Here is a 26,700-nt window from a genome sequence, read left to right as displayed (position 1 = left end):
GGAACTTGTAGCTACAGATCTTCGACATCACTGTTTTTCCAGATGTGCTGTGCATTCTTCCATTCATTTTAAAATAGTACAAGTCAATAAAGAGTAAGTGAATCAGAGTTGATTTGGATCCCCGAGTCTGATTTATGGCCGGCCGTGTGTCTTGCTTTTGATGGACGGGAAGATAAATGACTGGCCGCTGCTACACGAAGGCTGCTGTCACTGCTACAGCACTTCCTGTCGATAGCCACAAGAAAGCTACTGCGGACGATCCTCAGGCCTCAGAGCTCACAGAAAACACAGTTAGAGGAGAGAATAAACTTCATCCACTCAGTTCCGGCATAGAGGTACGAGGTTCAGTCATTCTTCTTTGTCACTGTATCACAGTCTACTATATACAGTCGCGAAGCTTGAGGTGTTTTTTTTGCAAATCTCGTGATAAAGCGCTCCAAGCGGTTAGCAACTAGAAACAATAGACTGTCCATGGTCGACTTTGGACTGTGTCGTATTTCTATCGAGTGCTAGCTCGTTGCGTATTTCACATTGATGCTTGTGAAATGTTCGTTATTGGTTATAATGAAAATGTTAATGGCTAAAATATAATAATTGGAATAATAATATGGGACAAGGAGGAGACGTTTGTAGTGCTATAAACTGTAGCAACAATAAGAGAAAGAGGCCAGAGTTATCCTCTGTCCGATTTCCGAAAGATTCAGAAAGGTTCCTGGGTTTCCACAAGAATGCCGTGCAGAAACAAAACTGTTAATTTGAAGTTCTTTGTGACTGTTAGAATACATTATATCCTTAAGTTTCACAATGAAATGTTTCAGTCTAACCGAAAGGACATTAGATACCGGTTAAAGTTCTGTCACTTAGGCTGCTAAATTTCCAGAGAAATAAAGGTTAGGTCTACTTTTTTTTTTCAGACGATATATTTTTAATTGTAGCTATTAATTTTGTTATTATTTTTATGTGTTATTTTACTAAAGACGTAGACAAATTAAGTTTGTTTTAATGAAATTTATTGATCACGTTTTATTTTCAATTCTGGTGGGATTATTATTGCTTAGGCCTACTTTTTTCTTCAAAGGATATGTTTTTAATTATAGCTGTTAATTTTGTTGTTATTTTTATTTGTTACTTTACTAGAGACGTAGAAAAAGTCTGTTACAATAAAATTTATTGATCACGTTTTATTTCCAATTCTGGTGTGATTATTATTGCTTAACCTCATCCCACTTTGTCAACTACGTAAGCCTACACTACAAGTACCGGTACACGTAAGTTACTCCATTAATTCATATTTCCATTATTATTTTTGTAAAGAGAAATGCAAATTAATATTTATTGCTTTCGTAGTTAATTATCGCTATCGCTATAATCTTGAATGAGTGAAGCTATTATAGTAAATTTCAGTTCGTTTTGCACAAACAAATATTATATTAACTTATTTCTTGGAGGTATCTTCGAGTTTATGGTGGAATTTAATATACTTCATTAAAGTAATAAATTAACTTTATGCATTTAATATTTCAATAATGGAAGGAAGGTGTTAATTTTTCCAAGAGAACACGACAACGAAAGTATAACATATTTTGTCGGCTGCTAGGAGAGAGATCTGCGATGATGAGGCGATAGTAGCGATCCTAGTGGTGGGCAACTACCCATGTTTGCATTTTTACTACATATTGAGCTTCGCGACTGTATATAGTAGACTGTGACTGTATGTTGTGAAAATGAGGAATAGGAGTTCGAGTATTAGAAAAGTCAGGTTACTGGAATTCATTAACTTCAAAACAGAAAATAGTAAGCATACTGTACTCCAACCACGAGAAAGTCTCCAGGGAATGAGACGCAGCGGGGTAATGCGGTGAATGACTGTTGATGTCATAAGGTCACATAAGTGGGTACTCGCATCTCTATTGGCTATCTCTCAAAGCACAAACACAGATATACACACATTTTTATATTACCTTAGTTACAAAATTGGATCACAGTTAATCTCCTGGTCTTTTAATCCCTCCTTAAAGGAAATAACATATGCAGGAGAGCGCATGATTTTTAAACTGACGTTATAACGATAATATTATCTATCTACATCGCTCCAATAGATGACGCAATAGTAAGCACATTCCTTTCACGGTTAATCTCCTGGTTGGAGAACAGTACAATAATTGCAATTTTGACAACATTTGAATCCTCTAGATTCAAAATCCCCTAAAGACCATTTTGTTCATAATTTATTTATACCTACATATTGCTTGCTAAGAATGAATTCTAATGATTTATATAGCTTGAATTCGAAAAGCCACTAAATTTAAAGAAAAAGGTTTGTTAAAAGTCACTCTTAGGTTGAAAATTCTCTCTATTTGGAACCAATTACTGTCAAAATTCTTCAATTTGTGAAAATGGATATAGGGGATTTTGAATCTATAGGATTCATTTTACGTTGCTACAGTATTTATGTGATTCACTGCGTAATAAATGAAAAGTACATTAAGTTTACCCCATTTCTCAAAATAGTTTACATAAAAAGTAGTCGAGACTAAACCAATATACAGGGTGGAAGTGAAATAACTTTGCAGCTTGAAAGGGAAGAGAGGGTTAGACGTAAATGAATACGTTTAGTGATTAAATGCATGGTTAATTAGAAAATTAAGTTTGATGTTTGAGCAGTCCGGCAACATCGTCGCTAATACACTTTACTCATGATACAGATGTATGAGGTCAAGAACTCGGTGAGTCTTCCTACATACGATGCATTCTGCCGAGACGTTGCCACTAGCTCGCTTCGTGCAATGGCTTAAAGTTAAGAATTTTTAGAATTAAATTTACACGAAAACCGTGCACGCTATTAAAATACGCCAGAAAGATAAATTATTATTAATCAGATTTCCTATCGATACGGACAAAAATCACGATAATACTCGAAATAGTTACCCAATAAGAGACTGTTAAACATTTGGGGGGAAAAAAACATTTTTTTTTTCTGAAAAAGCTATGAACTTTCTTCCAATTTGATATTATGGATTTTGTTATATAGTATAACATGCACTACTCGCTTTGGAAATCTGCAAGGCTATTTCACTGTGTGTGTGTGTGTGTGTGTGTGTGTGTGTGTGAGTGTGTGTGTGTGGTGTGTGTGTGTTTTTTTTTAGTTGGTTATTTAACGACGCTGTATCAACTACTAGGTTATTTAGCGTCGATGAGATTGGTGATAGCGAGATGATATTTGGCAAGATGAGGCCGAGGATTCGCCACACATTACCTTGTATTCACATTACGGTTGGGGAAAACCTCGGAAAAAACCCAACCAGGTAATCAGCCCAAGCGGGGATCGAACCCGCGCCCGAGCGCAACTTCAGACCGGCAGACAAGCGCCTTAACCGACTGACCCACGCGTGTATGTATGTATGTATGTAAGTATGTATTTATTCACACTGCAATGGGTATATACCCTGTGGCAGTGGTAACTAATTACACTCAATAATGACAATAATAAACTTATTAATTAAAAATACAATTAATAATAATACTAATAATTAATACTAATAATAATAATAATAATAATAATAATAATAATAATAACAACAACAACAGGGCATATACTAAATTAAATGAAACGATCACTTAAAACAACATTTGAAATATTCTAATTTGTATCTTAAAACTAAGATCGAACTAAAACCCACGAGTATATGTTCATATCTGCACAAGTACCTTTCAACATTACACTCATTTCGCTGTCAACTCACTTACTGCACTAGAACTACGACACATTTCACTGATTCTATCCTGATTTCACTAACACTTCAAAAACATTTCACTGTTCAAATTCTTTGCACTGCCACTATAAACTAGAAAGCTTCACTGACAGGAACACGTTTCACTTACACAGCACACTTCACTGACACGACATACTTCTTCACTGATACAACACACTTCACTGACACAACATAATTCTTCACTGATATAACACTTCAATAACAACATATCATTTACACCCTTTAAATACTGTGTATAATTATCGTCTTTAAGTAAGGTCCTTAAGTCTATTTTTAAATGCATTTTTGGTTGTTGGTAAAGCCTTTAGTAAGTCTGCAGGTAAAGCATTCCAGTCCCTGATAGTACGATTGAGAAAAGAAAACTTTCCAGTGTCCGTCCTCTGCCTTCTTTCCCTCAATTTATGTGAGTGGTCGTTCCTTGAAGAGTAATTTGGCGGCTGCAACCTATTTTTTATTTCTCTCCAGGCAGGCTCACCTCTATATGTTTTGAACAGTGCGCTTAATCGAATTCGCGTTCTCCTGTCCGTGAGTGTGTCCCATTTTAATGGTGAATTTTTCCGACAGCACTTAAGAGCCCGTTTTTGAATCTTTTCCAGTGTCTTAATATGTTCTAATCTGTATGGATCCCAACATGCAGCACCATATTCCATTACTGGACGTACTAGTGATTTATATGCAATCTCTTTGGATTTATCAGAACCTTTTCTTAGTACCCTCATCACAAAGTGTAACGCTCTCCATGCTTTTCCCGCTGTGTCTGTAACGTGTTCCCCCCAGCCGAGATCGCTGCTAAATGTTATTCCGAGGTATTTACATTTGTTAACTTCCGGAATGGTTTCACCCCCTAACGTATACGATGCGACTATTTTATTTCTTTTCCTTGTAAAGCCTGTATATCAATGTCAGCAGTAATGTTTATATTACACGAATATTACTGAATGTGTCTCAAATCGGACAAACGTTAAAGTCCACTTCAGACAGAAGCCTGATAAATGTGTCGTTTTTGTACCAAATGTATTGGAATCGAATGAATTGTTAATGAAATAAATCAATATATATTAGCTTGACATATGCTATTTCTGCAAGGAATCAAAATTGTAGTAGGCCAATAATAATTTCAGTTCAACTAAAGTTTTTTGTGAGATTAGAGATATAATATACACATAGGTCTACTGTGTACTTAATACACAAGTTCAGCATATAAATGAACTAATTTTCCACAATAGGCCACTGATATCCATGTGGTACGTAACGCATTAGTTTGCGTATATCGGCAAACTTCTCTCTTTGAATTGGCACGATTTTGTCTGGATATGCCAATGAAGAAGGTAAATATGGTACTTTGTACTTACAAGCAACCATTCTCATGGGGGCAGAAACAAAAATTAATGAATAATTTCGAGGGAAAAATTGTTCCTGAGCCGGGTATCGAACCCGGGACCTTTGGTTTAACGTACCAACGCTCTACCACTGAGCTACCCGGGAACTCTAACCGACACCGATCCAATTTTTCCCTCTATATCCACAGACCTCAAAGTGAGCTGACAACCGTCAAGCAACCAACTTCGAGTGCACACTAACTCCGTGTGACTTAAATTGTGGTTTTCTGTTAACGAACAATGACGTATATTATGCAAATCAAGATTTCAGGTATAACTCCCTGTAAAGTTGATTTGAATAATTTCGAGGGAAAAATTGTTCCGGAGCCGGGTATCGAACCCGGGACCTTTGGTTTAACGTACTAACGGGAACTCTAACCGACACCGATCCAATTTTTCCCTCTATATCCACAGACCTCAAAGTGGGCTGACAACCGTCAAGCAACCAACTTGGAGTGCACACTAACTCCGTGTGACTTAAATTGTGGTTTTCTGTTAACGAACAGTGACGTGTATTATGCAAATCAAGATTTCAGGTATAACTCCCTGTAAAGTTGATTTGAATAATTTCGAGGGAAAAATTGTTCCGGAGCCGGGTATCGAACCCGGGACCTTTGGTTTAACGTACCTGAAATCTTGATTTGCATAATATACGTCCACAGTCTACTATATACAGTCGCGAAGCTCAATATGTAGTAAAAATGCAAACATGAGTAGTTGCCCACCACTAGGATCGCTACTATCGCCTCATCATCGCAGATCTCTCTCCTAGCAGACGACAAAATATGTTACACTTTCGTTGTCGTGTTCTTTTGGAAAAATTAACGCCTTCCTTCCATTATTGAAATATTAAATGCATAAAGTTAATTTATTATTTTAATGAAGTATATTAAATTTCACCATAAACTCGAAGATACCTGCAAGAAATAGGTTCATATTATTTTTGTTTGTGCAAAACGAACTCAAATTTACTATAATCGCTTCACTCATTCAAGATTATAGCGATAATTAACTATGAAACCAATAAATATTAATTTGCATTTCCCTTTACAACAATAATAATGGAAATAGTATGAATTAATGGAGTAACTTACGTGTACCGGTACTTGTAGTGTAGGCTTACGTAGTTAACAAAGTGGGATGAGGTTAAGCAATAATAATCACACCAGAATTGGAAATAAAACGTGATCAATAAATTTTATTGTAACAGACTTTTTCTACGTCTCTAGTAAAGTAACAAATAAAAATAACAACAAAATTAACAGCTATAATTAAAAACATATCCTTTGAAAAAAAATAAGCCTAAGCAATAATAATCCCATCAGAATTGATAATAAAACGTGATCAATAAATTTCATTAAAACAAACTTAATTTGTCTACGTCTCTAGTAAAATATTATTATTCCAATTATTATATTTTAGCCATTAACATTTTCATTACAACCAATAACAACATTTCACAAGCATCAATGTGAAATACGCAACGAGCTAGCACTCGATGGAAATACGACACAGTCCAAAGTCGACCGTGGACAGTCTATAGTGTCTAGTTGCTAACCGCTTGGAGCGCTTTATCACGAGATTTGCAAAAAATCACCTCAAGCTTCGCGACTGTATATAGTAGACTGTGATACGTCACTGTTCGTTAACAGAAAACCACAATTTAAGTCACACGGAGTTAGTGTGCACTCGAAGTTGGTTGCTTGACGGTTGTCAGCCCACTTTGAGGTCTGTGAATATAGAGGGAAAAATTGGATCGGTGTCGGTTAGAGTTCCCGGGTAGCTCAGTGGTAGAGCGTTGGTACGTTAAACCAAAGGTCCCGGGTTCGATACCCGGCTCCGGAACAATTTTTCCCTCGAAATTATTCAAATCAACTTTACAGGGAGTTATACCTGAAATCTTGATTTGCACAAAAATTAATCTTTTTTCTTCCACCATTTTAATAATATCAAAAGAAGTGCTTACACAAATTTTGGCCACTCGAGCGCAATTATGAGGGCCGTAAAAAAATAAGTTTCCCTGGGGCCGTTTACAGAAAGAGAACAAAATTTCATGGAAAGTTTTATTGGAACAGATATAGCAATTTTTTAGTTATTTTTCAACGTATTCACCACCAGAATTGAGACATTTGTCATTCAGTGGGATCAATTTTTGTATCCTTGTGTCGTAGATGTCTGCCGTCTGGAATCGGAACCAATGTGTCGGCACGTGTCTTTGACATGAGTTGCTTCTGCGCGCTTCCAGGATTTCACAGGTCTCCAAATGTGAGACGGCTGTACTGACATATGTGGTTTCTGCATGGAATGATAGCCCTATATCAACAGTCCATGAAACTCGAATAAACTCATTTCGTCACAAATAGTAACATGTGCTGTTTCTGCAATCCCTGATTCAAATATAGTAAAGATTGTTTTTCTCCGATCCGTACGATTCGTCTGATGAGTGCGATACGATGCAGTGAACGCATACCTTTGTTGTTTTGTTTCTCTTCGGTGAACTTTTGAATTTGTCTGAAAAATACATTAAAACTTTTAGATTATGATTTTTACAATATTTACATCATATTGCTTCATATTTACATTATGTAGGCTATTACCGAATCAGCAAATATTTTGGACAAGTACGGCACTGTAGATACGCGAAAGGTACGGCAAGTATTAAGAGAAAAAGCGTTTGAGAACTGGAGCCAGAAAAAACATAAAGGCAAAGGCATGCTCTTATACCAACAATATACCCCGGCCAATAAGTGGATCCGGAATCACAAGGGTCTTTCCTGTAGTGAGTGGAGGGAAGCAATCAAGATGAATGCGAACGTGTCAGCTGTGCGTAGTGTACCTGGCAGGTCTTCGGGCAGTAACCTCTGTCGACGTTGCGACAGGGAGGTTGAAACCCTTGCCCATGTCCTGGGGGCCTGTCCACACGGTGAACTTCTACGAAATACGCGGCATCATACAGTAAGATCTATAATAGCAACTGCCTTAAGGAACAAAGGTTATTCAGTATATGAAGAAGTACACGGCATATCCAGTGAGGGCAGTAAGCGAAGAATTGACATCATTGCATTTAAACCTCCCTCTCTTGAAGGTTACATCATAGACCCTACTGTGAGATTCGAATCGCACGAACACCAGCCAGAAGAAGTACATGAGGAAAAAAGGAATATATATGAACCTTCCATCAGTTTTTATAAGGACAAATACCATCTGGAATCCATCGTCATTACGGGACTAATGATAGGAGCCCGTGGGACCATACCCCGGTTCCTAGTCGACTTCTGTAAATCTTTTGGCCTGCATAAAAGTATTTTAAGAGATCTAACAATTGCAGCACTCAAAGGCTCAATAGCTATTTTCAGGCATCATACATATGGACCGTGACTAATTCGCATCTCCTTGACGTTACTTCGTTTAACATCATGTGTTTCAATATAATTCAAATTCTTTCTTTTTCACTCTAACAATTTATCACTAAGCCTCAAGACCTTTACTCTATTGTATCATGGTATTCTTTGTCGACGGCAACCTGTAGTGGTTACAGGAAGAAATTAAATTAAATTAAATTAAATTAAATTAAATTAATTAATTAAAGCTACCAGATGTCCTCGTTTCTCGGGGACAGTCCCCAAATTTTGCTTTTAGTGCCGGGAAAAATTCGTCTCCGGGATATCCCCAGATCTAATAATTTGTCACCAGACATCCCCGGATTTTCAGTATTACTTATATGATTTAATGATCCCTGCACATTCCTGTGCATGAATTTTCTAATGTAACTTTTCACTTTTTCATCACGTCATAATCAAAACTTATGAGGACAGATTATTATGTACAGTTAAGTCTTACATATTGTTATTAAGGCTAATAAAAATTGAAATCCTGGAAAGAAGAAACACTTATTCCGTCATAAATTAAACACGTTTTACCAACTTCAGAAAAAGTGGTTCTTATTTCACTGCAGAATTCCCAGTGTGTATACAGGGTGATTTAGTGACTATGTTACAAACTCTTAGTGATGATAGAGGATACAGTTATGAGCAACTTTCATATAGGAACCTATGTCCGGAAAGATTCTGTTTGGTAGTTACAGCCTAGATATGTTAGTCAGTGCAACCAGCTAGAATCGACCTCAAGGGCATCTTTTTGAAGTTTGGTTGCAGACGACACGTTGATGATTTCTCATATACATGGTATAATCTACTTGGCATCGTAAAATATATTTTGACTGATTAAACCTTGCAAATTTCCTTACATTGACTTTTTCTCTTCCATATATGAAATGTAAATCAGCAAGTTGCGTGAAAAGTTGAAAGATTTAAACAATCAAAATATCATTTACGATACCACGATGCCAACTAGCTCATACCATGTTTATAAGAAATCATCAAAGTTTGCAGGAACGGTCGTATGCAACAAAACTTAAAAAGAATGGCCTCGAGTTCGATTCTGGCTGATTACAGTGACAAACATATATAGCAAATCAAGCTTTCTGGTATAACTCCATGTAAAGTTGATTTGAATAATTTCTATCCAATTTTTCCCTCTGTATCCACAGACCTCAAAGTGCCTGGTAGAGTTTCCGGGTAGCTCAGTTGGTAAAGCGTTGGTACGTTTAGCTAAAGGTCCCGGGTTCGATGCCCGGCCCCGGAACAATTTTTCCTTCGAAATTATTCAAATCAACTTTACAGGGAGTTATACCTGAAAGCTTGATTTGCATAATACACTTCACTGTTTGTTAACAGAAAACCACAATTTAAGTCACACATAGTTAGTGTGCACTCGAAGTTGGTTGCTTGACAGTTGTCAGCCCACTTTGAAGTCTGTGGATATAGAGGGAAAAATTGGATCGGTGTCTGGTAGAGTTCCCGGGTAGCTCAGTTGGTAGAGGGTTGGTACGTTTAGCCAAAGGTCCCGGATTCGATACCCGGCCCCGGAGAATTATTTCTTCGAAATTATTCAAACATATGTAGGTTTGTGATTACCAAACGAAAGGTTTCGATCAAAGGTTCATATATGAAAGTTGTTAATAATAATTGTTTCCTCTATCACCGCTAAAAGTTTGTAACATAATCACTGAATCACCCTCTATACACGTACAGTATATGAATGTATTTATGTGTACCTGAATGCACGTAAATATCTCTGTTACCATGAGATGCCAGCTATTGGCGTATAGCTCAGTCGGCTAAGGCGCTTGTCTGCCGATCCGGAGTAGCGCTCGGGCGCAGGTTTAATTCCCGCTTGAGCTGAATACTTAGTTGGGGTTTTCCAACGTTTTCCCTTACCGTAAGGCAAATGTCAGATAATCTATGGCCTCATCTCGCCAAATACCATCTCGCTATCAGCACTCCTATCAACGCTAAATAACCTCGTTGTTGATACAGCGTCGTTAAATAATCAAGTAAAAAAAAATACATGAATTGTCTTAGAAACGCTAGTTCATCTCTTTTTCTGTACCAATATGTCAATTTTAATGATCATTTACTTTCCCAAAGATTCAATCTCGTAAAATGCTTCTGGTTTTTCGTCTTATGGAGAAACTCTAGCTCGAAATTCACGTGCCACTCTTCAGTAGACGTCACGTACTGTATATAAATAATGAAGTACGTGACATTTGCATAAGAACATAAAGGGATGTTAAAAATTACGAAGCGTCCATGTGCCCTAGCAGTGTTATGAGTCACTACACAATGTGACGTCATATTAATGAGACTACCGCAGCTTTCTTCACGGAAGGAGCGGTCCATGGTCAACCGCGACTGTAATAAACAAAGGTGCGTATCGATTTGTGCGTGCCCCACGCAAGTCGAGCGATACTTGAAAATTCGTCAATGACCCCATGACCCACACAACCGGCGCGCGTCGCTATCGGAAATCGATATGGACTCTCAGTCTTGCCGCCAGATGGCAGGGTGATGACCTGACATCAGAAGTAACGAGGAGAGGGGAGGCTTTAGCGAATGAATTTCAATTGTTGAAGGAATAAAAATTGAAATAAGCTTTTTTTTACGTTAGTAATAGAGTCCTCAGAAATGAAATTTTTAAGGGCAATAAAGGGATGCGGAAACTGGATCATAAGAGGAAATGAAGAGAAAGGGAAATAGAAATTGAGTGCTTTACGGACAAAAAGTTTCAGATGTAAAAAGGAAATGGTGTGGAGATTTAATGGTGATTGTAAAGTCTGTGTTTGGATTAGCCAATATCTCGATATCTCGAAAGATATAACTCTGAAATAGTTCCTAAACGCCTGAAGGAAGTAATATCAAAACATTTATTATTATTATTATTATTATTATTATTATTATTATTATTATGTGCAATATATTTATACCCATTCGTTAAGAATGCTTGGTCTAATTAGATCTATAACTTATTCTTTTTCTACTCCTATGTGTTTATTAATTTTATACTATACGTTGGTTAGATCCAAGCTTGAATATGCATCTGTTGTATGGAACTCCATTACTTCCACAGACTCGGCTAAATTGGAGAATATTCAAAGAAAATTTATTTCCTTGTGTTCTTATAGATTTTTACCAAATTCCGATTATAACTATGAGATTAAATGCAATTATTTCAATTGCGGTAGTTTGTTCACCAGACGTCAGGATCTTGATTATTTATTTTTTTGCAAAGTCATTAAGGGTGATATTGATTGTGAATCTTTCATAAGCAATATCAGTCTTCGTATTCCAGCTAATGGTCTAAGATTTCATAAATTGTTTTATAATAAAAATCCTAAATCTCTGTCTCCGGTCTGCAGATGCATTAAATATGCTAATTTGCATGGATTCAACTTGGATCCATTTAATGTGTAGTATATCTGAGTTTTTTTCCTCACTGATCTAATTTTAATAATTATTTGTCCATTTTTTTTTCTCTTGCATTTGGTCAATTATCTTATTGTACTAATTTATGATTTTATAATTTTTATTTGATCTATGATTGATGTAGACTATTATATTGTTTGTATTTCATCTCATTGCCATTTTCTAACATTCATTCTCATCATCATTTGTTGTTTTGTTCTGTTTTGTATCGTGCTAAACTGTAATTGGCCTTGTGCTGTTGTTTTTTGCACGTTAATATTCTAAATAAATAAATAAATAAATAAATAAATTATTATTATTATTATTATTATTATTATTATTATTATTATTATTATTATTATTTGTCATTTCCTTCTCTAGAAAAACCACTTCTCTTAAATTTAATTACACTCTTAATAATAGCAACATAATAAGGAAAGACTGTATTAGAGACCTGGGAGTTCTACTCGATACCAAATTACATTTTCATAATCATGTCCAACATGATCATTCCATTAGAATGCTCGGACTTATAAGTCTATAACTTATTCTTTTTCTACGCCAGATACTCTTGTAATTCTATATTATACATTAATGAGATCTAAACTAGAATATGCATCTGTCGCCTGGATCTCTATTACTTCTACTGATTCGGGTAAATTGGAAATCATCCAAAGAAAATTTATGTCCCTATGTGCCTTTAGGTTTTTGCCTAATTCATCTGTTTTCAATTATGAGCGTATTTGTAAATATTTTAACTTTTCTAGCCTTTAAGCTAGACGTACTGAACTTGACTACTTATTCTTTTGTAAGGCCTTAAAGAGTGATATTGATTGTGAATCCTTCATAAGCAATATCTACCTTCGGGCCTCTACGAATGGTTCAAGATTTCATAAAATTTTTTATACCTATAAGCCTAAATCTCTCTCTCCAGTTGTCAGATGCATTAAAGCTGCCAATTCCCATTATATTAATTAAGATCCGTTTAATGTATAGTTTGTTGTTTGGCTGCTCTTATATTATGCATATTCATTTTAACTTAATTTGTTGTGTTGTTTTTAGCTTTTCTGTATCATTTATTTTTGTAATTATCTATTCAATTTTTCATTATTGTTTATCTGTATTCGACTGTAATTTTAATAATTATTTGCATGCACTGTTTTTGATATCTATTCATTATGTCATTCATTATACTTAATTGCCATTATTTTAAATTATCTCACTGAACTAATTTTAATAATTATTTGTGGTATCTTACTTTGTTGCATTTGGTCAATGATTTATGTAGACTAATATATTGTTTGCATTTTCATCTCATTCCCATTTTCTATCATTCATTCTCATCATCATTTGTTGTTTTGTTCTGTTCTGTATCGTGCTATAAATTGTAATGAATAACTTGTTAAATATTATGTTATTGTCAAATTAAGTTTGTAATATAAAGAATGTCGCGATATGACTTCTATTATTTATAAATTAAAGCGATAATAAATAATTCAATAAAAAACATGAAAACAAAATGTATAAACGATTGAATTGTTACCATAGTAACCATAACTATAATGCTTCTGAATAAAACAAATGAAGTACTATATAGCGATACAAAAAATTGTATGTATTATACATTTAGGGAGAGAAAATAATGATTTTTTCCAACGTACATGAGTAAAAATTTACCGATGGCAAAACTGTTTCGATCCCATGTGTAGCCTATATATTTTTTCCACAACCGGAATAAATTTTTACATTTTATTTCTGAAATTCTTAGTTTTTAAGTTCCCTGGAATAGTTTATTAAGCGCGTATGCACAGATGCAAAAATACCGTATATCATGGCAACAACGATTGATACGTTTCATTGTTACGTTTTACGGCATTTCTCTCTCTACGGAGGAAATGTTATAATTCTCTCCCGATTTCTGTAACATAGAAACCGACATTCACTCTCGGTTAGTCGTAAAAATATTTTATTTCTTTAAAAATATAAATGACACCCGGGAGGAAATTAAACGCAGAATAAATATGGGAAATGCCTGTTATTATTCGGTTGAGAAGCTTTTGTCATCTAGTCTGCTGTCAAAAAATCTGAAAGTTAGAATTTATAAAACAGTTATATTACCGGTTGTTCTTTATGGTTGTGAAACTTGGACTCTCACTTTGAGAGAGGAACAGAGATTGAGGGTTTTTGAGAATAAGGTTCTTAGGAAAATATTTGGGGCTAAAAGGGATGACGTTACAGGAGAATGGAGAAAGTTACACAACGCAGAGCTGCACGCATTGTATCCTTCACCTGACATAATTAGGAACATTAAATCCAGACGTTTGAGATGGGCAGGGCATGTAGCACGTATGGGCGAATCCAGAAATGCATATAGAGTGTTAGTTGGGAGGCCAGAGGGGAAAAGACGTTTGGGGGGGGGCCGAGACGTAGATGGGAAGATAATATTAAAATGGATTTGAGGGAGGTGGGATATGATGATAGAGACTGGATTAATCTTGCTCAGGATAGGGACCAATGGCGGGCTTATGTGAGGGCGGCAATGAACCTCCGGGTTCTTTAAAATCCAGTAAGTAAGTAAGTAAGTAAGTAAAAATATTCCTTTCTAAAAATAGAAGATTTAATGTGTTTGAACGATTTGTCCAAAATTCCCCCTTTCGATTTTAATTGCAATTATGCTTTATTTTTTAAAACCTCTGTAAATACTATCACCACCACCAGACAGCGCTACAATCACGTATGGAGTGTATTTGAAATGAATGCATTTGTGTGCCGATAGTGTAATCAAGTGAAAAATGTGCAAGAGTGAACGCCACATGCACAATGCACGCACCGCAAATGTCGGACCTCAGGTATGTGTGTGTTCAGGTTGAAAGGAATGCGCAGGTGTTTAAAGCGGATTCGATTAAAGGCGGCCATCCACACAGATTTTTGTTCAACACGTCCATGGCTACCTCGTCGCTTCAACCACCAAATTCCACTTACGCCCTGATTTAATTCGTACTGGGGGGTTAACCTCATGTACGTCATACTTTCAAATCTCTGCATTTTCCTTAATACCTAACACTGTCGACTCAAAGCTGCTCCTTATACAAGTTTTCATCAACTTCATAAATCAATGCTACAGGGTGATCCGTTTGGGTATGGATAAAATAAAAGCAACGTAAAACATTTACTACTGAACTTATTTGTTGAAACTTTGTGCATACAACACTGAAAGATGGGAGATTCCTCAGAGCTCAACATGACCCCCATTGCGCACCCTGCACAACTCATAACGGTGATGCAATTCAGCCCATGTCCGTTGTAACATAAGAGGGGTGATTTGTTGAAAAGCTTGGGTAATTTTTACTCTCAGATCATCATTGTTCCTGGGTTTCTGTGAATAGACAATGTCTTTAACAAAACCCCACACGAAGAAGTCAGGAGCATTAGATCTGGGGAGTTTGGGGACCAAGCCAAGAGATAGCTGCTTCTCATACTGGGTTTCGCCTGCGAACTTCTGCATGTCTTTTTAAACATAGAACCTATTTCTACAAATGTTCGATACCACAACATTATGGAATCATACTATACATCTTGATTACACAACTTTTAACACTATATCACTTCGGAACATGTATTATATGTCTTTCTCGTGTTAAATTTTACCGTACTTGGTTAACATGTTTGGCCCTGTTATTGGCCTTCTTCAGAAGTGGTTATTGGTGGTCTTGGCGCCTTTTGGTTTGTTTCCTGTGAGGGTGTGTTTGTGTAGTGTAATGTGAAGTCAAAGAGTGCGTGTCCTGAAATTGACTTGTGTTGAGAATTCCATTTGGATGTGTTTTTGTGTCTGTATATTTCGTATTGTTCTAGTGTGTTTAGTTCCTGGCTTTTTGGTTGGATGTGTAGTATTTCCATGTCTTTGTTGATGTCTCTGTAGGTGCGGTTAGCATTTGTGATGTGTTCTGCATATTATGTGGAAGTGTTTTGTAATTTTGTTATGGCTGTGATGTGTTCTTTGTTTCGTGTTTGAAATGATCTGCCTGTCTGTCCTATGTAGAAGTTTGTAACACACAATCAATTTCAGAAAACACACTCTTTGACTCCATATTACACTACACAAACACACCCCCACCTGTACCTGGTTAACATGTTTGGCCCTGCTATTGGCCTTCTTCAGAAGTGGAATTTTTCTGGAAGCAAGTAAAGAGATAGGTTTGGAAGTAAATCCCGAAGAGACAAAGTGTATGATTATGTCTCGTGACGAGAATATTGTACGAAATGGAAATATAGAAATTGGAAATTTATCCTTTGAAGAGGTAGAGAAGTTCAAATATCAGGGAGCAACAGTAACAAATATAAATGATACTCGGGAGGAAATTAAACACAGAATAAATATGGGAAATGCCTGTTATTATTCGGTTGAGAAATTTTTATCATCCAGTCTGCTGTCAAAAAATCTGAAAGTTAGAATTTATAAAACAGTTATATTACCGGTTGTTGTTTATGGTTGTGAAACTTGGACTCTCACTCTGAGAGAGGAACAGAGATTAAGGGTGTTTGCGAAAAAGGTGCTTAGGAAAATATTTGGGGCTAAGAGGGATGAAGTTACAGGAGAATGGAGAAAGTTACACAACACAGAACTGCACGCATTGTATTCTTCACCTGACATAATGAGGAACATTAAATCCAGACGTTTGAGATGGGCAGGGCATGTAGCACGTATGGGCGAATCCAAAAATGCATATAGAGTGTTAGTTGGGAGGCCGGAGGGGAAAAAGACCTTTGGGGAGGTGGAGACGTAGATGGGAAGATAATATTAAAATGGATTTGAGGGAGGTGGGATATGATGGTAGAGATTGGATTAATCTTGCTCAGGGCAGGGACTGATGGCGGGCTTATGTGAGGGCGGCAATGAACCTCCGGGTTCCTTAAAAGCCAGTAAGTAAATATAGCTGAAAAAATGTGTATCCTTGATTAGTGAAATGGTTCTGCTAGTGGGGTCCAGTAGCCGTGATCCGAAGTAGAGTTCCGGGAAGTCTAGGTTGTCGCTGGCGAAGAAAAGAGGAGTGAAGGGCGACATACACTGGCGACGTCTATTCCAAGATTGGCGGCTGAAAACTTTTCACAAGTAACCCAACGAGCGGATGTCACTGTGAAGTTGCAATGAAAGCGGCTTATCTGAGAAGAGACCGAGCGCCATGAAGGTGAAGCGAACTTTCTCGTACTACGCTCGTCGTTTTGCATCAATTCGGTTCTTTTATTAAGTTACAATTTTACTGATATTACTGTTTGCAATTTATTTTCACTACATCATTTCGATATACTACTTAATTCTAAAGTATATATCTTTCAAAATATTATTGCCCATGTCCAATAATGTGTTGCTGCGAAATTTTATCTGTGTAATCAGGTTGCCAGTGTAGTATGTCAAGCGTTGTGGAAAGAACGGTGACCTCATTTTCTATAACATATGTCTTTCAGAATATTATTATTTATGCTGAACAATGACTTCAAAAAAATTATACTCTATCTGCATTCTGTATATAAAATAAAAAGTAATATATTTAATATGTTATGAATTTGTTAGATATGTCGTCTGAAGTAATATTAAAAAAAAAAGGCCGAGTGTGATATAAGCGGGCGTACAGCTGTCAAGGGGTAAAAAATATTCCAATATAAATTGAATTATATACGTGTATATTGATTCTTTGGTACGACCGATAGATAAGTTTAGGCTCACGATGACACCCCAACGATTCAGACGGGAACAAGGGAATTCTCTAATCACCATCAGCTGTCTCTGAAGTTCAAGTGAAAGCACATATAGACATGAAATTACGTGAAATGTATGTCAGCACAGCTTCAGTTAAATGTACAGCTCTTATAATTATTTTTTCTCTGCCTCTGTACAACGTCACATTTGTGGCGGGGAGGAAAGGAGACAGCAGAAAAATTAATGGTGTTTAATACGCTGACAGCCACGACTAAGATAAAGCACTTGAAATTTAGCGGTAACTGACCGGCAGAGATAAATAAACAAAACAAATAAATATATAAATTTAAAACAAAGTTGAACGTCAGGCACATGATGAAATATTTTCTTTTCGGTGCCCGATCTACAATTTTTTTTTAAATTTAGTTAAACCTGGCAGGCATTTGGCTAAGGAGTATTAATTCATGTAAGTGAAGTTAAGTAAAGATTCATCTTTATGTGCGAGGAAAGCTTAGTAAAACAGTTCGTTTTGGTTGTCTATAGTTGGGTTTCCGAAATTTTAACAAACAGTTCATTTGAAAATAGAAGCAGAAAGGAAAACCCGGGCAACGCCGGGTACTTTCAGCTAGTATTATATACAAATTTTCTTTACTTGCTATATGGGGAAAAGAAATTGTACCAGAACAATGGAAAGAGTCCATAATTATTGTATCTATTTTTAAGAAGGGGGACAAGACTAACTGTAGTAACTTTCGAAGAATATCACTTTTGTTGACGTCGTACAAAATTTTGTCCAATATTCTTTTGAGAAAATTAACTCCGTACGTAGATGAAATTATTAGGGATTAACAATGTGGTTTTAGGCGTAATAGATCGACTATTGATCAGATTTTTTGTATTCGACAGATATTTCACAGGGCCCCTTCTCCCAATCCAGTGTCCGGGAAACATTTCATCCAGCCAGTGCCAAACGAAACCTACATAATGAGGTGGGGCCCCATCTTGCATAAACCACTTTGGATAGCCGATACCATGAAGTTCTAGTACCATTTCATCGCCCAACATCCTGAGATAATGTTCTCCAGTGAATGTTGAGTCAAAGAAGAATGGATCAACAATCTTATCGTCCCATAAACCACACCATGCCAACATAGTGTTTCTCCTATGATTCCAGACTTTATGGACACCCTGTAGTCATAACCTTTGTCTAAAGGTCCAACGTAAAAAATCATATAAACACACTTGGCTATTATAACGTTTTAGCTATTATTTCTACATATATTCCACTTCAGTAATTTGTATGCCCACCATTTGCCTCTTGGACACCGAACAATCTTGCAGGATAGAAGTGTAATAGTATAACGAAGATTTGTGTCTCGTTCTATGTCCCCAGCAACTAAAACTTACCCTAGTACAAACCTTAGTAATGTCGCACTTCGATTATTGTGACGTTTTGTTAAGTGACCTAAGTTCTGAATTGTCAGTCAAGTTACAGCGAGCTCAGAATATGTGCGTCAGATACGTGTGCAACATCCGACGGTATGATCACATATCACCGTCCTTCGCAAGGCTTTCGTGGCTCCGACTTAAAGAACGTAGAACTTTACACTCTTTGTCTTTACTCTTTCGAATTCTGCACACCTCAACACCAAATGACCTTTCGTCTCGTTTCTCTTATTTATACTCTAACCACGACGCAAATACCAGATCACTTATCTGTGGCACGCTAAGCATACCTCTTCATAGAACATCTTGTTATTCATCATCTTTTACAGTATCCACCTTGCGTCAATGGAATTCCTTGTCACAAAGTATTAGGGCTGCAAGACAATAAACACCTTTAAGAACAGCTTAAAAGATAACCTTATTAGCATTTCACTCCAATCATACCGATTTAAACTATCACTGACTACATTGTTACTTCTTTCTTTTACACATCATCCTGATTGTGCTGTATTTTCAAAATTGTCTCATAATAATCTCTTTCTATTATCTAATATTATTTGAAATATATTAACATTCTATGTATTTTGGCTTAATTCTGCTACACAGTTTATTTCAGTATCTAATTAATAGTTCATAGTATTTTGTTGTTTAATTCGTATATAACTCTTGTATACATGTAACTCTCACTTAATCAAATTGTTGAATTTTTTGTAAGTTCATGCATATGTATATACACTTTTTGCTGGTTGAGTGGAAGAGAAGGCCTTACGGCCTTAACTCTGCCAGCTAAAATAAATTATTATTATTATTATTATTATTATTATTATTATTATTATTATTATTATTATTATTATTATTATTATATAGAACCGCTGTGAGGTGTGTCATCAATGTGTTCCTAGACTACCTACCATGTCCTCGTACCTATTACGTCCTTCAATATTGCCCTGCAATACTCGGCCACGCTAAGATCTGGTGATGCACCAGGCCATTCAGCGATCCCAAACAATCAATGCAGCTGTTACGTTGCGTTTACCTTACAGCATGGAACTTTACCGTGCAGAAAACAAACCTCCTGAGATCAGAGGTGTAGAAGATCTCTCAGAAATGTAAAAACTTTATTTTCTAGATCTGAAAGATATGAACCAGGTACTTATCTCGAATGGGATACGAACCCAAGCTAATGAAAGCGTCGGGTACAAGTCCCGCTCTCTAATCTCTAGATCATGCCGGTGGTTGCAAATATTTATCAAATATCTCATTTTATTCGTGACAAAACACTCTGTAATATTAGCAATAAAATGTAGAACGACATTGAAAAAGCTTGAAGGTGACTTTAATATTGGAGAAGTGTCTATTCACGCAGAAAATTTGGTTTACTGACTACATGAACTCTTTGATGTTACATGAATATTGTCCAAAATCCTTTTCATTAACTAAAGACTAAAGAATTTGAAGGTGAAAGAGGTTATTTGATCATTCTATACACATGAAACTGCTGGAGCAGCTTTCCCCAAGCACACCTTGATGTAGGTGGTAGCCAAAAATGAACAGAATTAACACAGTTGCTTGCTGACCTTTCCAGATATTGAGCGATAGGACTATTCCAATATTTTTAAACGCTGGAAGGGTTAAATCTCAACATAATGCTGAAAACTGAACATTAAGAAGAATGTGTGCAGAATAACTTACGCACTTGTATTACAGGATATAACGTGTCAATAGATTTTCTTTTAATGATGGAGGATCTCACCTCACTTGTTTCAAAATAAGGTGATCATCTTGGTTGTCAAGGCAATTAAGATATTGCATCAATTTACGACTGTCATAATCTGAAATGCTACTCTTCCTTCCTTTTCTCTCTCTGAGAAGGTTTGTGCCTCACTTGTTTCTAAAACAGCTCATCATCTTGGTTGTTATGGCAACTGAGATATTATTTTATTGCACCTCCCATAATTATTACAAATACGACACTTTTTCCTTCCTGATGTCTACTCTGAGAGGAATGAATGGTCCCTCACATATTTCAAAATCATCTTATCATCATTGTTATAGAAGCAAATAGGAAATTATAGTCCTAATGGTGAAACCTAACCATTTTCCCCTTATTACTACATAACATTCTATAGCAGTGGTCGTCAGCACTCGTGAAATTTGCAATGGGTACGCGGTGCCGTCCAGTGTGCACCGTCGTGCAACAAGGAGAGATAGAGAGCATACCCGCTAGCAGCTACGAGAGCACTATAGTGCACTGCGTTTTCCGCGGGTAAGAGAGACTAGCCCAGCGTGCTCTGTGCTGACGACCCCTGTTCTATAAGATTATAGTGACTTTGTACATGTCAGGTTGAATTTTCTTTTACCAACTTTATTTTGAATTTCGAGTACCGATAAATACGACAACTAGCAGTTATTTTTTAATTGTTATGTTGGCAGCAATAATTTTGCTTTGCAGTGTAGGAAACTGATGAAATGAAAGTATAACTAATCTCGTGAAATTTGAACGTAATTAGTTATTACTTCTATAAACAGATGGCGAAGGTAACAGTCAGTGTCGCCAATAGTACATAAATGTACCCGTATTATATAATTCAAAATTTTATCCCCCTCTAATAATTATAAAAAACACTGGGTTTAGCGGGAAACCGCTGGTACTGTCGATTATGAGAATTAATTAATTAATTCATTCATTCATTCATTTAGTGTCCTGCCCAAGGACAGGTCTTTCACTGCAAACCCAGGTTTCTCCAGTCTTTCCTATTTTCTACCTTCCTCTTTGTCTCCTCATACGATCCATATATCTTAATGTCGTCTATCATCTGATATCTTCTTCTACCCCAAACTCTTCTCCCGTTCACCATTCCTTCCAGTGCATCTTCAGTAGGCAGTTTCTTCTCAGCCAGTGACCAATCCAATTCCTTTTCCTCGTCCTTGTAAGTTTCAGCATCATTCTTTCTTCACCTATTCTGTCCAACACAGCTTCATTTCTTATTCTGTCTGTCCACTTCACACGCTCCATTCTTCTCCATATCCACATTTCAAATGCGTCTATTCGCTTCTCTTCACTTAGTCGTAATGTCCATGTTTCTACCCTATACAATGCCACACTCCATACAAAGCACTTCACTAGTCTCTTCCTTAGTTCTTTTTCCAGAGGTCCGCAGAAGATGCTCCTTTTTCTATTAAAAGCTTCCTTTGCCATTGCTATCCTCCTTTTGACTTCCTGGCAGCAGCTCATGTTACTGCTTATAGTACACCCCAAGTATTTGAAGCTGTCCACTTGCTCTACTGCCTCATTTAGAATTCGAAAGTTTATCTTCTGTATTTTTCTTTCTGTGACCATGGTCTTCGTCTTATTTGCATTTATCTTCATTCCGTATTGCTCACAGCTGTCATTTAGCTCCAGTAGCATATCCCTTAGTATCATTTTCTCTTCTGCTAACAACGCCATATCATCAGCAATGTCCAGTAATCTATGGCGAATCTTCGGTCTCATCTCGCCAAATATCATCTCGCTATCACCAAATCCATCGACGCTAAATAACCTCGAGTTGATACAGCGTCGTTAAATAAGTTAAAAAATAAAAAAAAATCATCTTCAAATCTTATGCACTTTATTCTTCTTCCTCCTACTATCACTCCTCCCATGTTTTGAAAACAGTTCTTTACTAAATCCTCCAAGTATATGTTGAACAGGGTAGGTGTTAAAGGACATTCTTGACGTACTCCTCTCCCTATTTCACTTCTTTCTGACATTTCTTTTCCTATGCTGATTATGAGAATTATTTATAGGGTACTTAACTCATATCATCACTTCTCCAACAACATTTTACCCGTCCCAATAAGTGTCATCTATTGAGAACTAGCGGAACTATTTCAAAGTTTGATACTTAACCCATATCATCATTTCTCCAACAACATTTTACCCGTCCCAATAAGTGTCATCTATTGAGAACTAGCGGAACTATTTCAAAGATTGATACTTAACCCATATCGTCATTTCTCCAACAACATTTTACCCGTCCCAATAAGTGTCATCTATTGAGAACTAGCGTAACTATTTCAAAGTTTGATACTTAACCCATATCATCATTTCTCCAACAACATTTTACCCGTTCCAATAAGTATCATCTATTGAGAACTAGGGTAACTATTTCAAAGATTGATACTTAACCCATATCATCACTTCTCCAACAACATTTTACCTGTCCCAATAAGTGTCATCTATTGAGAACTAGCGGAACTATTTCAAAGTTTGATACTTAACCCTTATTGTCATTTCTCCAACAAGATTTTACCCGTCCCAATAAGTGTCATCTATTGAGAACTAGCGGAACTATTTCAAAGATTGATACTTAACCCTTATCGTCATTTCTCCAACAACATTTTACCCGTCCCAATAAGTGTCATCTATTGAGAACTAGCGGAACTATTTCAAAGATTGATACTTAACCCATATCGTCATTTCTCCAACAACATTTTACCCGTCCCAATAAGTGTCATCTATTGAGAACTAGCGTAACTATTTCAAAGTTTGATACTTAACCCATATCATCATTTCTCCAACAACATTTTACCCGTTCCAATAAGTATCATCTATTGAGAACTAGGGTAACTATTTCAAAGATTGATACTTAACCCATATCATCACTTCTCCAACAACATTTTACCTGTCCCAATAAGTGTCATCTATTGAGAACTAGCGGAACTATTTCAAAGTTTGATACTTAACCCTTATCGTCATTTCTCCAACAAGATTTTACCCGTCCCAATAAGTGTCATCTATTGAGAACTAGCGGAACTATTTCAAAGTTTGATACTTAACCCTTATCGTCATTTCTCCAACAAGATTTTACCCGTCCCAATAAGTGTCATCTATTGAGAACTAGCGGAACTATTTCAAAGTTTGATACTTAACCCATATCGTCATTTCTCCAACAACATTTCACCCGTCCCAATAATAGTGTCATCTATTGAGAACTAGCGGAACTATTTCAAAGATTGATACTTAACCCATATCATCATTTCTCCAACAACATTTTACCCGTCCCAATAAGTGTCATCTATTGAGAACTAGCGGAACTATTTCAAAGATTGATACTTAACCCATATCATCATTTCTCCAACAACATTTTACCCGTCCCAATAACTGTCATCTATTGAGAACTAGCGGAACTATTTAAAAGATTGATACTTAACCCATATCATCATTTCTCCAACAACATTTTACCCGTCCCAATAATAGTGTCATCTATTGAGAACTAGCGGAACTATTTCAAAGTTTGATACTTAACCCATATCGTCATTTCTCCAACAACATTTTACCCGTCCCAATAAGTGTCATTTATTGAGAACTAACGGAACTCTTTCAAAGTTTGTCAATTTGTTATATGCTCTTAGACTGATCCATGGGTCTGACTGTTTCACTAGAACATCTCAGATACATGAAGATCTCAGTATGCCATATATACAGGAAGTTCTTGTCAAAATTATAAGGAAGTTCTACAGTCGACTTCAAAGAAGCCCAAATTACTTCATTAAAAGAATTGGAGACTATAATGTAGACGACTTCAGACTATAGAACGCCGAAAATGGCTATTTTTGATATTGGGTAAAAATCTCACTGGTGGTATTGTGATACAGTGCAAGAAAGCACAAACAAATGTCCAAACTTTTTCAAGGACATCAACGTCTTCGAATTTGTTCGAATAGATTCTAAAGTAATAACACAAGGAATAAGAACACAATAGTGCAGTCAGGGACCCAAGAAGTCCGATACTGCATCAAAATCAAAGAAGAATTAAAAAAAAAAAAAATTTGCTATATCTTTTGTTCTGACTTAAAAAGTTCGCTTACACGATCAGAAAATTGTAGGTCAGATATCTTTTAAGACTGTTCCTCATTTGTTTTATAAACCAGCTGATCTTAGACAATGCCTCTCATAATGATATCTGAAATGTGACCCTTGCCTCTACGTTGTGAAGGATTGTGCCTCACTTGTTCCGGAGAATCACATTATCCCGGGAATGTAAACCTAGACGTCACATTTGCATGCTAATAACCTCAATTTATCTCGCCTCATCGGACGCGCATCTTGTCGGCTAGAGGTGCGTTCAGGAAGAGAGATCTAATTCTCTCTCGGAGACGGAGTCGAGGCTCCACAACACTACTTTATCCACAGCAGTCGTTCTAATTTCTCGCTTCAATCTCTAACTATGAGAACCAATCATGTGGCAAGAAGTTATCGTCTGCATTTGTCAAATTGATTACTGCTTAGCCATGGAGAAATAACCTGACATAACTTACACGTAAAATATGTCTAGGATACTGAACGAAATTATATTTATGTCCTAGATACATCAGGGCTTCACAGTCTCTTCCAACTCGGCACATTAGTTGACAATAGTAATATACGTTACAAGAGCGGTATGTTGACGTTTTCATGGTCGAGGAAAAGTTTGAAAAAGCGAAACGTAGTTCAGCTTTTTTAATTTCCGACAACATGAAAACAAACATACCGCTCGTGTATCGTACATTATTTTGTGCGAAGATCGTTTATTACATACCTGAAAGACGAATTTATAATTAGTTGCAATGAAATCTCCATGTTGGTTTCTATTTAATGACGGCAACTTCGGAAAACCAAAGTATCTTTCTTCAACATTATTGCTATAAAATGTTTTCTGTGTTTACTTTACTCCAGCAGGCCGTGATATACATCTGTCTTTCCCCCCCCCCCCCCAGTCTATTAATGCGAACTTGAAACAAACGGTAAGGTTATGTAATGATTTATTTTTCATTTTAATATTTCAACAATATTATTTATATAACATATTGCAGTAATAACATCGGCATCTGGAATCGTGTTGATTTTTTCACGGCTTCCTTAATGTTACTTGTATCAGGAATGCAATAAGTTTCGTGGAGTAGTAGACTTTACTTAATTTTTGCAAATATTTGAAAACAATAATTAACATTGCAATTTAGGTGAAATTGCAGTGGTAAGTTTCCAATTTATAATTGTTACTATGTTAAACGTCTCTAAAAATAATATGTTAAAAGCCTAAAGCAGTAAAATGAATGTCGCGCTTAAGCGGTAAGAAGAGGGAAATTGTTATGAGTGTTACGTTGGGAATACTGAATGTGGTATTTCACACTTACCGCGTATTGGTTCTGTGCGGAAAACAAGCAAATACGCACGATCTCGCACAATAGTAATAAGCGTTACAAGAGCGGTATGTTGAAGTTTTCATGTTCGAGGAAAAGTTTGAAAAAGCGAGAATTGAAAGAAAACATACCGCTCGTGTATCGTACATTATTTTGTGCGAAGATCGTTTATTACATACCTGAAAGACGAATTTCTAATTAGTTGCAATGAAATCTCCATCTTGGTTTCTGTTCAATGACGGCAAATTTGCAAAACAAAAATATCTCTCTTCAACATTGTTGCTTTAAAATATTTTCTGTGTTTACTATACTCCAGCAGGCCGTGATGTACGTCTGTATTTTTTTTTCCAGTCTATAAATGCGAACTTAAAACAAACGGCTGCCTTAATGTTACATGCATCACGAATGCAGTAACTTTAGTGGAGTTGTAGAGTTTAGTT

At 36.4% G+C, this 26,700-nt stretch overlaps 1 protein-coding gene and 1 non-coding gene across 2 annotated transcripts in view; both read right to left on the bottom strand.

Annotated features, from left to right (window-relative positions):
* Positions 1–26,700, bottom strand: part of LOC138709993 (whirlin-like) — a 508,846-nt gene that overhangs the window by 299,088 nt on the left and 183,058 nt on the right. The gene's annotated exons all lie outside the window — the stretch shown is intronic.
* Positions 5,187–5,258, bottom strand: TRNAN-GUU (transfer RNA asparagine (anticodon GUU)). Its single transcript has one exon. It is a non-coding gene; the product is annotated as a tRNA-Asn (tRNA).

The sequence above is a fragment of the Periplaneta americana genome, chromosome 12 (assembly GCF_040183065.1).
Source record: "Periplaneta americana isolate PAMFEO1 chromosome 12, P.americana_PAMFEO1_priV1, whole genome shotgun sequence".
NCBI classification, from domain to species: Eukaryota; Metazoa; Arthropoda; class Insecta; order Blattodea; family Blattidae; genus Periplaneta; species Periplaneta americana.
This window is presented reverse-complemented; position numbering and strand designations above follow the sequence as displayed.